General features: G+C 42.6%; 1 protein-coding gene across 9 annotated transcripts in view; it reads left to right on the forward strand.

The window, feature by feature from the left end:
- Nucleotides 1-20,457, forward strand: part of cd44b (CD44 molecule (Indian blood group) b) — a 176,085-nt gene that overhangs the window by 128,354 nt on the left and 27,274 nt on the right. The gene's annotated exons all lie outside the window — the stretch shown is intronic.

The raw sequence follows: 20,457 nt of genomic DNA on the forward strand, positions 1-20,457 counted from the left end.
TGGCATTAAAAATTATTACATTTTACTCCTACAGGCATTACATGTTTTTAGCTGATCCATTTCTAATTCAGTTCAGAGTGATATTTTATTTAAATTATGTACATTTTCTCAAATATCCAAGATTATCATCATTCCATCACTGTCAAATTTAATGGTTAATTTATATATATTGTGCAAGGTGATTTTCTGATCATATTTTTTTTCCAGGCACATTTTACCAATTCTAAACCACGTTAATCTTAACAACAACTATTAATTTTGTATTTAATCATTTATAAGTGATATAGAATTGTTCATGAAGGCTGAAAAATGCCTTATTCAGGTGTGCATAATTATTAGGCAGGTTTTCTTTTACAGGTAAAATGAGCCAAAAAGAGATTTAACTCAGACTGAAAAGTCAAAAATGATTAATTGCTCTTGAGAAGGATGCAATACTAATGCAATTCTAGAAATTGCAGTTAAGGCATGACCAATGGACAGCAAAACTCATTGGGTCAGCAGGGTCAGACAAAAACAGGTGGAGAAGAAAAGACTGCAAAAGAATTAAGAATTAAGCTGAAGAATTAAGTGTGAAACCATCAGGAACCCTTTAGTCTCCAACGCCTCCATTTTCCAGAACTGCAACCTACCTGGAGTCTCCAGAAGTACAAGGTGTCAGCATCTCAGAGACTTAGGTTGGGTAAAGAATCCTAAAAATGACCTCCACTTAATAAGAATCACAAGCTGAAGTGTTGTAAAGTACACAAAGACTGTTTTTATAGGCTTTATAGACAGACACAAGTGACTCTTGAAGGACCAGCACCACATCCACCACTGTTTGAAGAATTTAGGAGTTTGTTAGGTGGAGTAGTTACTACACATACCTGGCAAAGTTTTATAAAATAAGCATGGAGCTACAAAAATGTAATAATTTATTGGTAACAAAATTCTTCCTTCAAGCAAAGTAGTTCTTCAGCAATGTTTAGCAGAACGATTGTGAAGCAAAACAGCCACAGCTCAGCAGCACAGTAATACTGATGTTATGAGGTCACAGGTATTACAGTATTTAAAATACTGTTAAAAAGATATTTTTGTAAAATGTTTTTACAAAAACAGGATTTCTGCAGGTATCATCAAACCTAATTTAATGCCTTTGGATGAGATACCTTCGGATTTCATCAAAAATATCTTAATTTGTGTTCCGAAGACGAACGGAAGTCTTACGGGTTTGGAAACTGGTATCACACACAGTTTTTTTTGCCAATCTCATATTAATCTTGAGTACATATATAGTAATATTGCATCCTTCATGTCTCTGAAAAGTCTTTAGTTTTATCATATTTATAAAAGATAGATACACTAAACCGAGTTTTTCTGAAAAAAGCAGAGCTCCTGAAGACGTGCCGTGAGCGGAGCTAAAGAGTCACGAGCGTGAGCAGCTTTTGTGTAGAGATTGTCTGCAAGCTGTGACATCATTATAAATAAAAAGGAACAAAAACGTTCATGTTGTTTACATTTTATGCACTTGCGCACCGATTGCCAACAAAACATCTAATGGAGTTTTACTCCCCATCGGCGAGCTGCAAATCCAACGCTGAACTGGGACTTGTTTACAAAACATTCATCACCAAAATCCCGGGAACAAACAAACAAACAACTCCGTTGCTGCCCCAGAAAAATGAACCTTAACCCTGGGTTCTTTGGAAAGCTGAAAAAGGTAATCTTTCCCTCACAACCAAAAACACACTCCTTTGTTGACAGGAGCTGCGTCTCATTTCGGAGGCTGTGTCCTCCAGAGGTCGCATTTGAAGGCTGAATACGTCATCAAGGATGTCTTATTTAAGAAAAGTAACCGTAATAAAATGAACTGATATTCATTGTGAGGTGTAAAATACTGTAATTTCTTTCTTCTTTTGCAATCTAACGGTTATTTTTCTTAAATGAGACTGCCTCGATGATGTATGCAGCATTCAAAGGGTGCAGCCCCTGAATTGGGACACAGCCATTGTTGAAAAATCTCTCGGCTTTTGTATCTCGAACGAATCGTGTTGATGGGCGTGCTCTTGCTCTCGCTCTGGGTGATGTGTGTGTGCACGCAGGGAGAAGTGCCCATACAAGGAATTCCGCCCTTTTATGACGTCATACAAGCCCTACTAGAAAAAAACTCTCCGAGACATGTCCACAACCCGAAGTTGTATATTTAACACAGAAATACTCTGTCATACGTCCAACTTGTGTTTTGAAACTTTGGCCATGTTTAGCATGAGAATCCAACTCTTTAACAGTGTGAATAAGTCAGAATACATGAAATAGGGATTAAGTTCACAGAGATGTGGAACTATCATCCCCTGCGAACGGAGGAAAATCTGTCACCCAATGAGCTTTGGAATATTGGGATGTTGTAAGCACCTGTGTCAGAGCCTGATTTTGCACGGCTTAAGCTAAACACAGAGTGTTGACTCTGAGCATGGAGTCATTGTCCCAGAGATACCTTGCCCCTTGTCACCTGAAAATCTTGCTACCCTACAGAATCAAGTGAAGCCCACCGCTGAGTCCACTCGTTTTGGTTGACATCTACTTCCAAGCATGTGAATTAGCTTTAAATTTAATGTCATAAATAGATATCCTTTGAAGCCTAGAATAAACACCTAATGTAAATCTATGTATATGTGTTGTCTTGAATGAAAGTGTTAACATTTAAACTATGTAGATAGAGATGTGCTGTTTGACAAAACTATAAAAAAGAAATCCTGCTATCAGGTTTGTCTCAAATGTAATTTATTAAGTTGAATTAGATTTCTTAAAAAAAATGTTTTTTGCCTTCAATGAGAAAACATGAAAAATACAGATAAGCTATAAGGAACACAATAAATGGTTTGTGGCTTCGAGCATATATATATATATATATATATGTATATATATATATTTTTTTTATTATTATTTATATTATTTAGCCTTGTATGCATTTAAAAACATTCATAAGAGTAAAGTAAAGAGTGAACATTGTAAGAAATAATGCTTTGGTATACATGAATCAATGAAACTGCAGATTTCTACAGTAGACAATTTCAGCAAATTTGCTACACTCTGTCAAAGCTTGCCCCATACAGTGTTTTGAAATTAGAATTAATGTTATAGTTTATTTATACCCTTTTAAAATGGGAACTACAGTAGCATATTTACACCTGGATATCAAATAACAGCTTATACTATGTTTTTAGTCCATATTTTCAAGCTCAAGTAGGAAATCTTGAAATAATTCCATGATTTTTGACTCTTTCACTTGTTTAATCGAACTATTTGGGCTCATCTCTGGGGCCAGGTGGGGTAAAATGTAATGGGAGTCAACCTAAACACCAAAAAGAAAAGCATAAATATGGATTTTAATATTTTTAATTGGTGCCATACTAAAAAAAACAGCAACAACAGTATTTCTACATACTCTGTCATCATATCCTGTGACTGTGTCACTCCTGTGGTTTTCTCTGTGAGACTTTGATAAGATTGTATATCTCAAGGCTCTCGCGCAGTTGTTGCAGCATTGGGGTGCGTTTTGTTGTAATATGTAAAGCAAGAGCTCTGGAAAAACAAAAATAAAGACAAAAAAAAAAAAAAAAAAAGCTTCATATTTAAAAGCAGGGCATTCAAAATTCAAAAACAGATAATACTAGTTATTTGTATTATTGAAATTAATTCCTTGTTTAAATAACTACTATTATGTATAAGTCTGTCTATATAAAAAGATTCATAGTTCCCATCAAACAAGTCTATAATTGCAAGAGTGCTATTGCTCAATTTCATCTGCTTCAAAAACCATATTACAACACATCATGCATTGTACTGATGTTAAGAGTTGATGCTTATGTGAATGAACAATAACAACGAAAAATGTTTTTCTCAGCGCTGACTTACCTTAATATGCTTTTCTTGTGGACAGTGTCAGTTGGTCAAGTTTAGCCACAGTCCAGGATTTTTTTTGTGTAGGTGGACAGGTCAGATACATCTTCAATCTACAAGTAAAATTTTACCTTTAATAAATATTAACAAGCTGAATTTTGGAGAAAAAACAATCTGTCAGTGGATTTATAACATGATAACAGTTATTCCAGCAAACTACAGTAGTCAACATTTGAAGTGGATCCAAACCTTTCATCACAGTTGTCCTAAAACCTTCTTCTTAGGACAACTTTGATGAACTTTTTTGATCCACTTCAAATGTTGACTACTGTAATTTACCAATGGGCAAGAATTAACAGAGAACTTGTATCTAATGAAATTCTGTCAACAAGACCATTTTGATTAGTGGTGATCTCTGTGTCTCTTTGTCACTGAACAAAGAAAAGTTTGTAATAACCATGAGAGTGAGTAAATGATTGAGAATGAAATGTGTGAATATGAAGCAAACCCAAAATCCAAAGGTAAGACACATACTTGAACAACTCATTATCCAGATCATTGAGGGAGTACCTGGGTGTTTTTTCTTTCTTCCCATCACCTTCAAAGAGACGTTTTTCGATGCCAGCAACCATTGCTAAATCCAGAAAAAAAAGATCAAATATTAGGCTAGAGAGGGTCATTGAAAACACAACACAGCTGTGATCACAGCTCAGCTCAGTTTCAGGGTCTTGGCAATCTTCTTATAGCCTACGCTATCTTTATGTAGAGCAACAATTCTTTTTTTCAGATCCTCAGAGAGTTCTTTGCCATGAGGTGCCATGTTGAACTTCCAGTGACCAGTATGAGAGAGTGAGAGCGATAACACCAAATTGAACATACCTGCTCCCCATTTACACCTGAGACCTTGTAACACTAACGAGTCACATGCTAACCAGCTTTTGGTACCTTTGGCAGTGTGGGCAGGTGCCAAATCCTGCTGGAAAATAAAATCAGCATCTCCATAAAGCTTGTCAGCAGAAGGAAGCATGAAGTGCTCTAAAATTTCCTGGTAGATGGCTGCGTTGACTGTGGACTTCAGTAAACACAGTGGACCAACACCAGCAGATGACATGGCAGCCCAAATCATCACTGACTGTGGAAACTTCACACTGGACTTCAAGCAACATGGTTTCTGTGCCTCTCCACTCTTCCTCCAGACTCTGGGACCTTGATTTCCAAATGAAATGCAAAATTTACTTTCATCTGAAAAGAGGACTTTGGACCACGCAGCAACAGTCCAGTTCTTTTTCTCCTTAGCCCAGTTAAGACGCTTCTGACGTTGTCTTTGGTTCAGAAGTGGCTTGGTACGTGGGATGTGACAGTTGTAGCCCATTTCCTGAAGACATCTGTGTGCGGTGGCTCTTGATGCACTGACTCCAGCTTCAGTCCACTCCTTTTGAAGCTCTCCTAAGTTCTTAAAACGGCTTCGTCTGACAATCTTCTCAAGCCTGCGGTCATTCCTTTCACTTGTACACCTTTTCCTACCACACTTTTTCCTTCCAGTCAACCTCCCATGAATATGCTTTGGCACAGCACTCTGTAAACAGCCAGCTCTTTCAGCAATGACTCCCTGTGGCTTACCCTCATTGTAGAGGGTCTTGATGATCATCTTCTGGACAACTGTCAAGTCAGCAGACTTCCCCATGACTGCTGTTGGGATTACTGACCTAAACCCAGTATTTATACCCTGAGAATGGTAATTTAATAGAACTTGAAATTAAATATTCTAATAATTTGAGATACTGATTTTTTGATTTTGATGAGCAGCAAGCTGTAATCATCAAAATGAACCTGCCAATTCTGGAGTTCAATGGCAAATGCCAATCGAGCTCCACGGTGCCGGGCAGTGAGCACAGGGCCCACTAGAGGATGTCAGGCCCTCAGGCCACCCTCATGAAGTCTGTTTCTGATCGTTTGGTCAGAGACATTCACACCAGTGGCCTACTGGAGGTCATTTTGTAGCAGTGGTGTAGTCTAGTTTTTTGTAGTGAGTATACCATGATTTTTCCCTCCCAGCCTCATACTCACCCGTCCCAGAGCGACACCCCATAAGCGCCGCCACACTTGCTAATGAATATAGTAGCCTATGCATCTGATCTAGGCTACATGTAATTGAGAGCATTCTGAAAGACTTAAATCTGAACAACACAAGACTTTAACAGCCAATGACATTTAAAGCTGAAGAGACTGGGCTGATTTTCTACTGTTTAGTGTCGATCACCACCTAACTCAGCCAGTTAAGATAGCCTGAGATGTTATATGAATATGGTCCCTGGAGCATAAGTTTTATCAGCTGGCAAGTTTCAATGCACATTTAAAAGTGCAAGTTGCAACTATTATTACAAAATGCTGGGTTAAAAACAACCCAAGTTGGGTCGAAAATGGACAAACCCAGCGATTGGGTTGTTTTAACCTAGCGGTTGGGTTAAATGTTTGCCCAATGTGCTGGTTAGTTGCTGTATTGCTTGCTTAAAATGAACCCAAAATATGGTGAAAATTAACATGTATTAATATTAAATATAATAATTAAACAATAAACATTTAATAAATTGTTTATTAATAAATTATCACCTTTTGATTATTATTGTTGCCTCTATAATTGTGTCTGATTTTTATTTTCCAACCTATTTTGAGTTCATTTTAAGTCAGCCATATAGTAATTTTTAAACAATAGTTTAAATAAAACTACCCAGCAGGTTGGGCAAACATTTAACCCAACTGCTGGGTTAAAACAACCCAATCACTGCATTTGTCCATTTTCAACCCAACTTGAGTTGTTTAACCCAGCATTTTTTAGAGTGTAACAATAATGGAAAGATAAGGATTATCAGTATGTCACAATATCACCCCGTTTGTTTTTCTGCTGTTTTTCTGTGATTTCCTGCCAATCTGTCATCATAGTTATGCATTTCAGTTCACTAACATGAAATTCGATTCAATATCAGTTATTTTGGATATACTGTATATCAGTATGGCAAATTTTCTCAAGGAAAAAAAAAACCTCAACCAATGCTGTAAAATATAAATGGGAATCAGTTGGCACTACATTAATATTGAAGGTTAAAATGAACTGATTTGTATACTAATTTAAACTACGCTTAAGGAAATTTTTGTAATAATAAAGTTATAATAGGCCTACTAACTTTAAAATTATTTCTACTCCAATTCGTTTTTTGAAATATAAACATTTAAATGATTACTGTCAACTTGATGGATTTATTCAAACATTCATTATATAGGCTATTGAAGGACATTAAAAATTATAATTAATATGTAATGTAGCGTCTGGATAGATCCGGCAGAGTCAATCAAGTTTGGACATTTCAGAATGCTTTTAGCCTCCTGAACTGTGCATGTAAATCACGAATCGGCTCCGGCAAGTCCGGGACCAATTGCCCCATTGGCACCTTTGTTACCCCAGTAAAGAAAAACAGAACACATTCTATCCAGCCCCAGAGACTTCAAAGAGTCACCCTGGTGGGACTAAAGGACATATGGTCACAGACACTGGCCACAACCCCAATACACACACACATACAGACACTCACAAACACGCATGGAGATTGTGAATGTACATTTATCCTCCAAATATGACTGTGCCAATATGTCCCCGTCGCTGTATTTAAAGGTGCATGTATTTATCCCTAGTATATAAGCTTAGCTACGACTGTAGTTGTATTAGTTTTCTTCTAAACGATAAAACTCAAGTATAAACTGTATCTCACCTTTTATGTCTTTGCCATCTGACAAGTTTGGTCTCATTGTAAAGCTTTCGTTATGCTCTAATTGAAAATGTATGTCACATGACTGTAAAATGCATTCTTCTATTTTTAATGGTACTTTGAAGAAAATGTACCCAGATCGGACACTTCATAAACCATGTAAATTAGGTCATAAATGGAGACAAAGAAAGAGTTTGCCCGCCAAAATCGCACCCTCATCATTGGCTGATGTATCCCAGGAGGCGTTCTGGCCTGTTGTCCTTAAAACACAACGACACGCATCTCTCATTGTCTCTCGATTGTCTCTCGCCATTTCACACACGTCTCTCCCGGACGTCTCGGCGACCGCGCTTCCATCACGCGCCCCCTCTCTTCGGGACGACCATCTTTTGGCAACAAGTTTCTTTGTCAAACCCTCTTCATCCGTCGCCCTAAGTCTTCACTCTTCATCGCCTAGGAGACGGACTCTTTTTCTTTCTTTTCCGGTTATCTTACTCTTAAGTTAAACCCGTGTTTGAAAATCCCGCCGAAGAACACCTTCTCGGAAAAGGACCAATCGCTTCAGCCGCACGCCCCGAAACTCCTGCAGAAACGCGAAACGACCACAGCACCTGAACCTATGCAAGTATAGAACCATTCTTTCCAAAGAGTTTTAAGCTCGATGTGTAAGCTGAGTTTCCTTGCTGGCTCTCAAAGGTTTTAACTGTTAGTAAGTTGCCATTCCTTTGATCACCTCTGTTTTCTTGACTTTACTTTCGTTTTCTATATATGTGTATTGTTTGTGTATGTCTAGTAGTATAGTCTCTGTATCCGTAGTTTCATATATTAAATACATTATATTCATGCTCGATTGTCCTTTTTGCTCATGCAACAAACCCAGGTCACTTTAACGTTTCGATCCAGTATCCTTGCTTTACGCATTGATGCTAGAATAGGAAGTCTTTCTCGTGGCCAGAGAAAAACCTTCCTTTTATAATCGGCTATGAGGAGCTAACGGTTTGCTGGACAAACTAATAGTTTCTCTAAATTATTATCAAACCAGAACTAATCATATATGTGATTGATTATAATTCGTTGTAATTAATTCACAATATATGTATAATTCCCTCTCGGGTCGGTATATGTATTATAATTAATCATAAAGCTTTATGATTTATTATATTCATATATTTCACCCATAAATTAATTAAATACCTGTACTGATTCGCTACAGATTATTTGGTGGAGAACGTGAGCAACGTTTTAAACTTGGTTTTGTGTATGAGCAACCTAGAATAATTTTGTGTGATTTAATGTGTATATGCGCGCCTTATTGAGTGAGCCGACAACGCGTCCCTCATTCTGAAAAAACGTTAACAAGCTATTTGTGCCTAAAAACACTGTAGTCAATTGTTGACCGTAAAGTAAACTGCAGTCCAATTAATATTTCAAACTCGTATCTGCAAAAGGCGACAATCTTTTTGCAATATACAGTTAATATTAATTTCCGCTTGAATAAACGAATTGAATCGTATTCAGCGTAGTTTTTTTGAAAAGGAGCTGTGACGAGTTTCTCACAGACTCTTTCTGAAGGCCTCATAATTGTAGCGCTATTAAATTTGAATTACTGTGTCGTCCAATAATTCAAAATAGCGTCTCGCTCCCTGGGTAACGTCATTGGCATAGCTAACCAATCACGTTACCTCTTGCAAATCTAATCTGAAAACAGTTTATCTGAAATCCGATTGATGTGTAAAAATTGGGAGCCAGCCACGACCTGATCCAGCGTGACTCGTAACAGCAGCGAAGAAATCCTGCAAAGTTACATATTCGTGTGCACTAAGTTTGCACAAACAGGGGTCCACTAATCCCCAAAATTGTGTACCCGTAATAAAGGGGCATATTAGTGTCCAGTAACCTGGCACCAAAGAATCCGCCGAGATTCTAAAGTTGTGTACCCGTGGTTAAAAGTTGTATATTAGTGTCCAGTAACCTGGCACCAAAGAATCCGCCGAGATTCCAAAGTTGTGTACCCGTGGTTAAAAGTTGTATATTAGTGTCCAGTAACCTGGCACCAAAGAATCCGCCGAGATTCTAAAGTTTGTAACCGTGATAGTGCAGTTAAATCAGCCGTAAGGGAATCAGAACCCCACAGACGCGCTAATTTAAAATATCACGAATTAAAGTAGGTGGATGCAGTACCTCTGACCAGACGCCAGAAGGCAATCTGTTCAGGTGTGCGGCACCCCTCCCTACTTCATTGTTGTGTGGACTCACTAACGCCATCGTGTGGACGTTCTGGGTTAACTCTGCTCTCCATACGTTGAGCTGAAGTGTTTCCAAATTCCTTTTGGCTACTTTAATCTAGCTTGCCGCTATAAATGTTTGTTGATGGTTATGCTTTTCAATCGTGTTTGGAATGTGGTTTACCGATTTAAATTTGATTTAAATACGTTTAAATTTTTAATTTAAATTAAGTTTCCCTTCCAACAAGAGAATTCACTTTCTGAAAGTGCTCCCCCTGGTGGACACTCCCAGATAAGTTAGTTCCCATCTCTGAGTATTTGTCCCCTTTCCTGCTTTTCCTGTGTTCACAGATTTTCTCTGCTCTGTTATTTTATTATTCTACTTGATTTTCTTTCATTATACTCTCTTTCTCTCTTGAGTTTTTACTTTGGAAATTCCTTTCTTGTTATTACTTACTTTTTATTTTTATCCACTCTTAGGTCTGTGTCCTGTTTGTGATTTGCTGGTAACAGCATTCTCACATCCAAGTTTCCCTTATTTTATACACTTATTTTTAAATTTAATTAAACAACATTTAATTGAGATTTAAAATTAAGTAGTGTCAATCAGTTGGCATTTTGCTCAAGAAGCAATTCCCTTTAGGGAATTCTCCAATAGGGAAGACCTTCTCCTTTCTTTTTCCCATTCTGTTATTCTATGCACTTATTTAAATTCAATTGAACAGAGTTTAATTCAAATTTGAATCAAGTGCCTCTGAATTGTTGTGTTTTACTTTGCCTTACCTTATTTTTCTTTTCTGCTTTTAGCTAATTCATTCTGACTGTCATTTTAGACCCCTATTCTTTTGTCCTACACACTTGATTATTTAAATTCAGTTTAAACAAGATTTAAATTAAGATTTAAATTTACAATTAAGCTGTGTTTGCGTGACCACTTGTGTATTTGCAAATAGGGCCCTCTAGCGACCGGTGGTGAGTTGACGGTTGTTCCAGTGAGTTCCAGTGAGCGGAGTAAACTAGCCTGGCGGATCTCTCACTGGCTGTGGGTGAACCTCGGTCACTTCTGACCTCGTATCGCGGGCAACACGCAGGGACATCAGCAGGTTGGGTGTGTCAGGTGCAAGGAGGCAACGAGTCCAGGTTGGCAACAAAGGCAATTTTGTTTAATTTCCCTGTTCTGCACGACAGAACCGCCCTTTGAGTAACTGCCTGCGGGGTCAGACTCTGGGGTTGGGAAAAATACAATTTTGGCCGCCAATCTGGCCGTTGGCGCAAACACCTTGCCCAAACACGCAATTGTGCTGAAAGTCCCTGTTTGAGAGGTTGCATCGCAGTGCAAGGTACAGGGTGCCGAGGAACACGGCAGCCAAGTGTTGGAACGTCTAGGAGAGGTTGCCCCCGCCACTGAGTTCTTGTCTGAGCAATCACAAATCACCCCAGGCCGAGATTAAGGACATACAGTCCATTCGCTCAGTGAAAGCCACAGAATATTTGATATTCTCCAATCAGAAGTGTTGGCAAAACCCCTTTTGCTCTTAAGCCATACCATCCTTCTAGGTTTTATGACGCGACAGCGCCCTCGTCAGGCCCGGTCATAAACCCTTACTGTGGTAATAAGCTGAAGTTTCACTTCTCCCCTCTAGCCCTTCTTGTGGTATTTTATTGCTATTCTATTTTCATTCCTTCCTATTTGTTTACTGTTCTATTTCTCATAAATTGCAGCCATCCTGTTCTGTTCTGTTTTTCTACTGTTTGTCTCTTTTATTTCACATAAAGGCAGAGCCTGTGAGAGCCATCACGGAAGCTGAATAATAGATGGACGGCCGAGCAGCCAAAGTCATTAGTAGACTCGTAGAGCCTCCACCTGTCAAGATCTTTATTTAAATCCAGCACTCGCCGACACAAATTAACCCACGTGGTCGTTCCTGGCCATCGACAATAAGTGTCTGGCCTATATTCCACTAACTGTCTGCACCAGTTAACTGGAATCACACACAAAGTTTAGCTAATTACGTATTACGTAACGCGCTAGTCCTGCGCGAGCTTGCATTGGTTCTTTTGTGCTGTCTTTCTCTCGTCAACAGTAAAGCCACTATGTCGCGAGCATCCAGCCCTGACACCCACTGGGATCATCTCGAGACCTGGTTGGGCGTCATGACCAACGCATTCCTGCCCAACGCCGCCGGTGACCTCCAGCACCTGAGCCGTGAGCAGTTGGACGGGGACCTAAATCGACTAATGGCCCACGATCCGACGCAGAGCTACAACCACAAAGAATGGGCCAAGCTCATTGGCGGACTTGCCCACAACCTCATTGCCCAAGTGAGGCTTAGCGAAAGGAGCAACGCTCTCCTGGAGCAGAAAGCAGCGGCGCTCAAGCTTCAGGCCGGGGAGGCCAGAAGAAATCAGGCCCAGACTCAACATCACCTCGATCAGCTACTCCTCAAGACCCAGGACCAGCGTGGGACAGCGGATGAATCCAACCCCGAGCTGCAAGAGGAGGTAGAGAGACTCCAAAAAGCCCTTGCAGAGCTCCACTTGGAGGCGGAGCGTAAAAAGCAGTTGGAAAAGGAATCCAGAGAGGAACTAACTGGAAAACTCCAACAAGAGGAAACTCTCCTAGCAAGAGCAGAGATCGAACTGAAAGAAAGGGACGCTAAGGCCCGGGCCTGCGAAAATCATCTTAAACAGGCCCGAAGTGAGATCCTTGGTTTGAAACAGCAAAGAGACTATTTAAGAGATGAATTGGACACTGTTCACAGAGAACTGAAACATTCTTATAAACTGCAAGGTGACTTGGGAGGGGAAGCACACTTCACAGAGTTTCTCCTGGCCAGTAGGCCCAGTCAAGAATCCCTAGTTCAAAAGGGGGTTGAAAGTCCACTGCCCAAGATGCCACCCGCGAGCGGCCAAGAACCTTTTTCAACAGTAAAAGGGGGGGAGCCTCTCCAGAAAACCCGTGCCACTAGCCACGGCATGGCTCCCAAAGATCTGGACAAGCTAGCAAAGAATATCCCCACTTTCACCCCAGACCCAGCAGGGGGCGTTGACGTGCACGCGTATTTGCAGGACATTGACTTTCTGCTGCAAAATGTGGCCAACGTGAATGCATGGGACAGGCTGTACCTGCTCCGAATCACGTCTAGCCGTGATGTGCGCAGTTTTCTAGATCGGCAGCCAGAAGCTGTCAAATCAGACTACCAGCAGCTGCGACAGGCTCTGATCAGAGAGTTTTCTGACCCTGAATCGGACCAAGGGCTCCTCGCAGCCATGGACCTTAAACAGGGCCGACTGGAAACCCCACAAGCGTACTACAACAGACTACGAAGGGCCTACTTCGGAGCACGTAACGAGCCAGGAATGGAGGAAGATTTCAACTTTAAGACTCTGTTTCTCCGAAATCTGCATCCTGCGGTGAGTCATCATCTGGGAGTCTTGGCCTGCCCACGGAGTATGTCTACTCAACAGCTGCGAGATTTAGCCCACAAGGCTTATTCTAAGCAAAAGGCTGCATCTGAAAAGACTGTTAAAAATCCAACCATTTACCCGGTCTCTGATCACTGTCCAGAACTGGCCCTAGAGGGCGCACACACGCACCACAGTGACAGACCGTTTCACAGAGAGTCAAGACAGTTCCCGGCCAACAGAGGGCAGCCTCACTACGAGGGTGTCCGTCCCAAGCACCAGACTGGGCGTTCTGAAAGAGTCTGGGACAAGTCCCGGTTACCCAGCAACCCAAAGGGCAGTGCCACCTGGGAGGCCAGCCGGCGACCCAGAAATGGCAGATCTTCATCGGCCAGAACTTCAAGCCCCGACCGCCAAAGACAGAATGCCTCTCGACATGCACCGAACAAGCCCAAGTCCGAGCGTTCACAGGAGCAGAACAGTGCAGCTATGTCTGAGTCTGCAGAGATCCTGAAGGCCCTAAAAGAGCTGATTCAGGAAAAGCACCGTAAGGAAGACCAGAAAGACAAGCCAAACTCCTTATGACTAGGACAGAAACCTACCCCCAACGTCTGCCCTGACAAACCTCCGACAGAACCTCACACCCAAATCACTGCTGACCAGCCACTAACCACAGAATCAGTTAACGCATCACTAAGTGACCGCGTCACCCAGCCACCTCAGCTGACAACTGCACATCCAGAGCCAACCAACTCACATCATCACACCGATGACCAAGACTCCAAGTTACCAGAAAGTGCTGTTCTGGTTGTCTGCCTCCCTAACGAACCACATAACACCAGCCCCACTTGCTTACCGGTCAGCACCCAAGCCCCGGTACCAAGACTCCTGGGGAACCTTATCGAAAAGGGGGTGGCCCGAAAGCTGTACATAGCCATCACTGTGGAAAATGATGTGAGAATTGAAGCGCTCGTAGACACCGGAGCAGATCTCACTTTGATGTCAACTAACCTCTTTGAAATACTCAGAGATAAAGCCAAGAGACAAAATCGAACTCTCAAACCACAAAGATGTGAGCTAAATGTGCAGTCGTACAGCCAAAATGAGGTCCAACTTGAACAAATAGCTCCCATTCATCTAACCATCGGGCCAATGAGCTTGGTACACCCCGTATACATTTCACCAATGGACACGTTTCCCTTGCTCATTGGCAAAGACTTGCTAGATCGCTTTGAGCCCTTATTGGACTTCAGACAGCTGAAAATTTGGGCTCAAGTACGAGAACCGTTGCCCTTCCAGTCACCCAGGTCACCTGAGCCAGACTGTCAGGTCACAGAGGTCACGGGAAATCTTGCAGCTAGCCGCGGGAACCCCGTCTCAGGGCAAAGTTCAAGTTCGCTACCCTGCACACTCAAACTTACCATAGACTTTAACTCCTTCTGTTCCAAGGTCACCACAGACTCACAGCTGAATGATGTGACTACAACAGACATTATTCGCACACTGTGGGCAGACAACTCAGCCTTCAGCCACACGCTGTTAAGTGCTCTTATTGAGGGAACACCGAACCTCCCATGTGTCAACAAGCACACACACTTCCCATTGGACTTTCATCTGCCAACCATGACGACTGCCAAAAACATCTGCGTTTTGAACTTGAAATGGAATGACCTGCGTCTAACCCATCACTTCCTGGTCTTTCCGGACTCCCTGATGCACCCTAAGGCTCATATGGACAGTGCTAATGAGTTGGTGTGGGCCCCAATGACTGTACAGCCCCCTGTTGTTCCTGTCGACACTGCCAATTTCCTGTCAGGCCAGACCATCACAGAGGTCTGCATCCTGCTCAACATACAGGAAGCTGTAGTACCAGCTTACACCAAAGGGGGTGCTGTTCGGCTCAACATGAGACGTGGTCAAACCCTAAACAACACACCAGCTTTGACATTTGAGGTAGAAGTACCCCAACAACAACAACCAACCTGTCACAAGTACTTCGAAGAGAATGCGTGCCAAGGTATGCCCACGGCCTACGTCGATGGACATTCCTACAACCATGAGGGCATCCTACAGGCAGGTGCAGGGGTGCGATGGTTAAACAACCAACCCTGCCAACCACAGAACTTCAGGTGGGGTCCCCAGTCACGTCAGTATGTTGAAGTAGCAGCTACTCTCATAACCCTTCAAGTTGCCTCAGCCCATAACATCAAAGAACTCCTCATTTGCACAGACTCACGCAATGCCAGACCTAGTTTCACATGCCATCTTCCAGGCTGGAAACAAACTAATTTCAGGACTGAATACAACATGTCGGTGAAACATCAACACCTGTTCCAAACACGTGATGACATCACCCAAACACATGACATGATCGTTTACTGGGAAAAGGTGAACAGACATTCAAAACAACCAGGGCGTGGCAAAGGTGAAAAGGACCAAACTACTGCCCGTGCCAAGACTGGCACGCTGCATAACAATCTACGGTCACCCCCACCCCAGTCACCCACCCTTAGTGTGGCAGCAGCAACCTGCAGCCAGCGTTCTGTTCCTGCAACATTTCCCGCCTTACGGCCACTGCCACTGACAACCAAAATTACCAACACTTCCTTACGAACTATTTTAAACCACCACTCAAACCCCTCCAACCTCCCGATCACGGCATCTGGTCCCACGGCGACCCCTAGCCACAAACGGCTGCATGGGATCAACCACATGCTGCGTGTGGGACTAAACATCCTAAAACACGTCCTTGACGACCTCACGGCGCCAAAGCTTGTAATGCCACAAGGCCAAAAGGGGGGTGAACTGATATACGCCCACGACACACCATATGCCAGACACCATGGCACCAGAACCACTGATGAGACATTAAAACAAGTGGCGTACTGGCCCAGCATGCAGCAAGATGTGGCAGAGGATGTCAGAGGATGTCAGGTTTGCTGTCAAGTCCAAACTGCAAACACAAATCCCAGAACCCCACTGCAACGCAGAGGAGTCACATTCTCATGGTCAGTCAACCAGAAAGACTGGAATGTAAAACTTCCTCTGGGGTTCATAGCCACCATGGACACCACACTGGAGTCAACTCGGGTGTCCCCCACTGAACTAATGACGGCGCGGCAGGTGATGCTGCCGGTGCACCTGTACCAACCAGGAGACCCCAGCATCATCACAGCCTACTCCACTCACCAGCACCTCGACGAGCTCTGCCCACAGCTGAGAAAACAACTTGCAAAGCAGCGTCAAACCCTGCAAACCATCAGCAAATCCTGGGAAGGTATTGTGGTGGTTCTCTGTACTCACAGTTTCCTGCTGACCCAAACGGTGAACTCAATGAAGCAACTGTTTACAGTCTTCCAAAATGACTTTGCCCAAAGTCAGCTGGGTATAGCTCTGATAACATACCTGCTGCGAGAAGTTAGCTTCTCTATGGAGAGCGTGGCTGTAAATAGGATTCCTCAGTACCCTGTACAAACTATGCTGGACTTTGCTACTGGCAGACCCACCAAGACTGTTCCAGCCCACCTCGCTGACTCTCTGGGTGCTGCCATCCTACTGCGCGCCAAGCCAGAGCAGAATGAGGTGGGCGTCCTTCTCAATCCACCCATCGGTGAACCAGATAACATCTACAGACCCAAAGACAAGGTCAATGTCAGGTGGTGGCAAGGTAACATCCATCCCAAGATACATACCTCAGATGTGGTAGTCTACCACTACAGCGACCCACAGCTGTATCTGGCTCCCCATTTGAGCAGGTGCATTTTGACCAAAGACATTCACTGCTTCGGCTCTAACAAGCCTTCCCTCAGAGAACACACTGAAGGAATCTGCCGGTTGCAGCCCATGATCAGCGACTCACGCTGCCCTGCCGAGGCCAAGCCTCGCACCCAAGTCATCGGAACCCGAGCAGAGATTGTGGGCCATCGATGGCTCGTCAACACCCCCACTCGCATCGACACCCTAACCTACAATCAGCACGACACGGCCACTCGTGTCAGCCTGTCCAATCAAAGTATGTGGATCCAGGTACCCCTGGGTTCCATCCTTCACCTCAACAATCTGGCAGTGTACCGTCTCTCAAGCGAAGAGGACCCGTCAGAACTGGAAATCTCATCCTCCTCCGGAAATCACAACCACACCTTAGATCCAGAACTGGAACTGATGATTGAGAAAAGGGGGTCCCAGCTAATTGACATTACTCCCGTTGATACAGCCCTCCAAGCACTCTCCCGACTGCCCGTCCTGACCAGCTCACCTATAGCCCAGGCTTGGAGAGCTGCTGACAGCCCTCTGCCTCTCCATAGCAATCAAGTACGCACTCACCCTGGGCCTGGCCTCCATCCTATCCGAAGGGACCAAAGGGATGCAAGAGTCCATGGACAAGTGCCTATCTGCCCTTCCTCAAGGCTTCAAAAGGAGACAGAGGAGAGGAAGTTTCAAGGCAAAGAAAATGCCCAGCCTCATCGAGATGGACAGAGAACCAGTAGGAAACACCTGCTGCTTGACCATCCGGATCCATGTGCCATCGAACCTTGTTACCGTCCAACGAAGTCCGCACAGGAACTTTGTTGGCCGAAAGGGGGATTGTAGCGTCTGGATAGATCCGGCAGAGTCAATCAAGTTTGGACATTTCAGAATGCTTTTAGCCTCCTGAACTGTGCATGTAAATCACGAATCGGCTCCGGCAAGTCCGGGACCAATTGCCCCATTGGCACCTTTGTTACCCCAGTAAAGAAAAACAGAACACATTCTATCCAGCCCCAGAGACTTCAAAGAGTCACCCTGGTGGGACTAAAGGACATATGGTCACAGACACTGGCCACAACCCCAATACACACACACATACAGACACTCACAAACACGCATGGAGATTGTGAATGTACATTTATCCTCCAAATATGACTGTGCCAATATGTCCCCGTCGCTGTATTTAAAGGTGCATGTATTTATCCCTAGTATATAAGCTTAGCTACGACTGTAGTTGTATTAGTTTTCTTCTAAACGATAAAACTCAAGTATAAACTGTATCTCACCTTTTATGTCTTTGCCATCTGACAAGTTTGGTCTCATTGTAAAGCTTTCGTTATGCTCTAATTGAAAATGTATGTCACATGACTGTAAAATGCATTCTTCTATTTTTAATGGTACTTTGAAGAAAATGTACCCAGATCGGACACTTCATAAACCATGTAAATTAGGTCATAAATGGAGACAAAGAAAGAGTTTGCCCGCCAAAATCGCACCCTCATCATTGGCTGATGTATCCCAGGAGGCGTTCTGGCCTGTTGTCCTTAAAACACAACGACACGCATCTCTCATTGTCTCTCGATTGTCTCTCGCCATTTCACACACGTCTCTCCCGGACGTCTCGGCGACCGCGCTTCCATCACGCGCCCCCCTCTCTTCGGGACGACCATCTTTTGGCAACAAGTTTCTTTGTCAAACCCTCTTCATCCGTCGCCCTAAGTCTTCACTCTTCATCGCCTAGGAGACGGACTCTTTTTCTTTCTTTTCCGGTTATCTTACTCTTAAGTTAAACCCGTGTTTGAAAATCCCGCCGAAGAACACCTTCTCGGAAAAGGACCAATCGCTTCAGCCGCACGCCCCGAAACTCCTGCAGAAACGCGAAACGACCACAGCACCTGAACCTATGCAAGTATAGAACCATTCTTTCCAAAGCGTTTTAAGCTCGACGTGTAAGCTGAGTTTCCTTGCTGGCTCTCAAAGGTTTTAACTGTTAGTAAGTTGCCATTCCTTTGATCACCTCTGTTTTCTTGACTTTACTTTCGTTTTCTATATATGTGTATTGTTTGTGTATGTCTAGTAGTATAGTCTCTGTATCCGTAGTTTCATATATTAAATACATTATATTCATGCTCGATTGTCCTTTTTGCTCATGCAACAAACCCAGGTCACTTTAACGTTTCGATCCAGTATCCTTGCTTTACGCATTGATGCTAGAATAGGAAGTCTTTCTCGTGGCCAGAGAAAAACCTTCCTTTTATAATCGGCTATGAGGAGCTAACGGTTTGCTGGACAAACTAATAGTTTCTCTAAATTATTATCAAACCAGAACTAATCATATATGTGATTGATTATAATTCGTTGTAATTAATTCACAATATATGTATAATTCCCTCTCGGGTCGGTATATGTATTATAATTAATCATAAAGCTTTATGATTTATTATATTCATATATTTCACCCATAAATTAATTAAATACCTGTACTGATTCGCTACAGTAATATGGTGCATATATTTAGCTAAATGCTCCTCTCTAGTGTTCATTTGTCTAGCTGACTAACGAGTTTATGGTCACTGAATATGTTTGTTCTGAGGTAAATGTGACGTTACGTGACATTGTTTACAAGCTGTTATTAACGTCTTTCCGCGGTTGAAACACTGATTACGCGAATACATGAGACATGATACAGATTTCGTTAAGTTGTACTGTATCTTTTAACATACCTTCAGAAGTTCGTTCATGTTTATTTCGCGCTGTAACTGTATTAAAGCTGAGGAGAGGATCAGTCCATGTGCGCTCATCCTGTTCCTCCTTGCACAAAGGAACAGATACCGGTCCTGCTGATGGGTTAAGGACCTTCTACGGCCCTATCCAGCTCTCAAAGAGTAACTGCCTGTCTCCTGGAATCTCCTCCATGCTCTTCAGGCAGTTCCTTTGACCTCATGATTCTCATTTGCTCTGACATGCACTGTGAGCTGTAAGGTCTTATATAGACAGGTGTGTGGCTTTCCTAATCAAGTCCAATCAGTATAATCAAACACAGCTGGACTCAAATGAAGGTGTAGAACCATCTCAAGGATGATCAGAAGAAATGGACAGCACCTGAGTTAAATATATGAGTGTCACAGCAAAGGGTCTGAATACTTAGGACCATGTGATATTTCAGTTTTTCTTTTTTAATAAATCTGCAAAAATGTCAACAATTCTGTGTTTTTCTGTCAATATGGGGTGCTGTGTGTACATTAATGAGGAAAAAAAAAGAACTTAAATGATTTTAGCAAATGGCTGCAATATAACAAAGAGTGAAAAATTTAAGGGGGTCTGAATACTTTCCGTACCCACTGTATATATATATTTAAAGCTAAAAACAAAGCTAAATTTTCAACATTATTACTCCAGTCTTCAGTGAGTGTGTTTACATGCACGTTCTTAAGCTGATACGG

Source organism: Ctenopharyngodon idella, chromosome 24 (genome assembly GCF_019924925.1).
Source record: "Ctenopharyngodon idella isolate HZGC_01 chromosome 24, HZGC01, whole genome shotgun sequence".
Taxonomy (NCBI): Eukaryota; Metazoa; Chordata; class Actinopteri; order Cypriniformes; family Xenocyprididae; genus Ctenopharyngodon; species Ctenopharyngodon idella.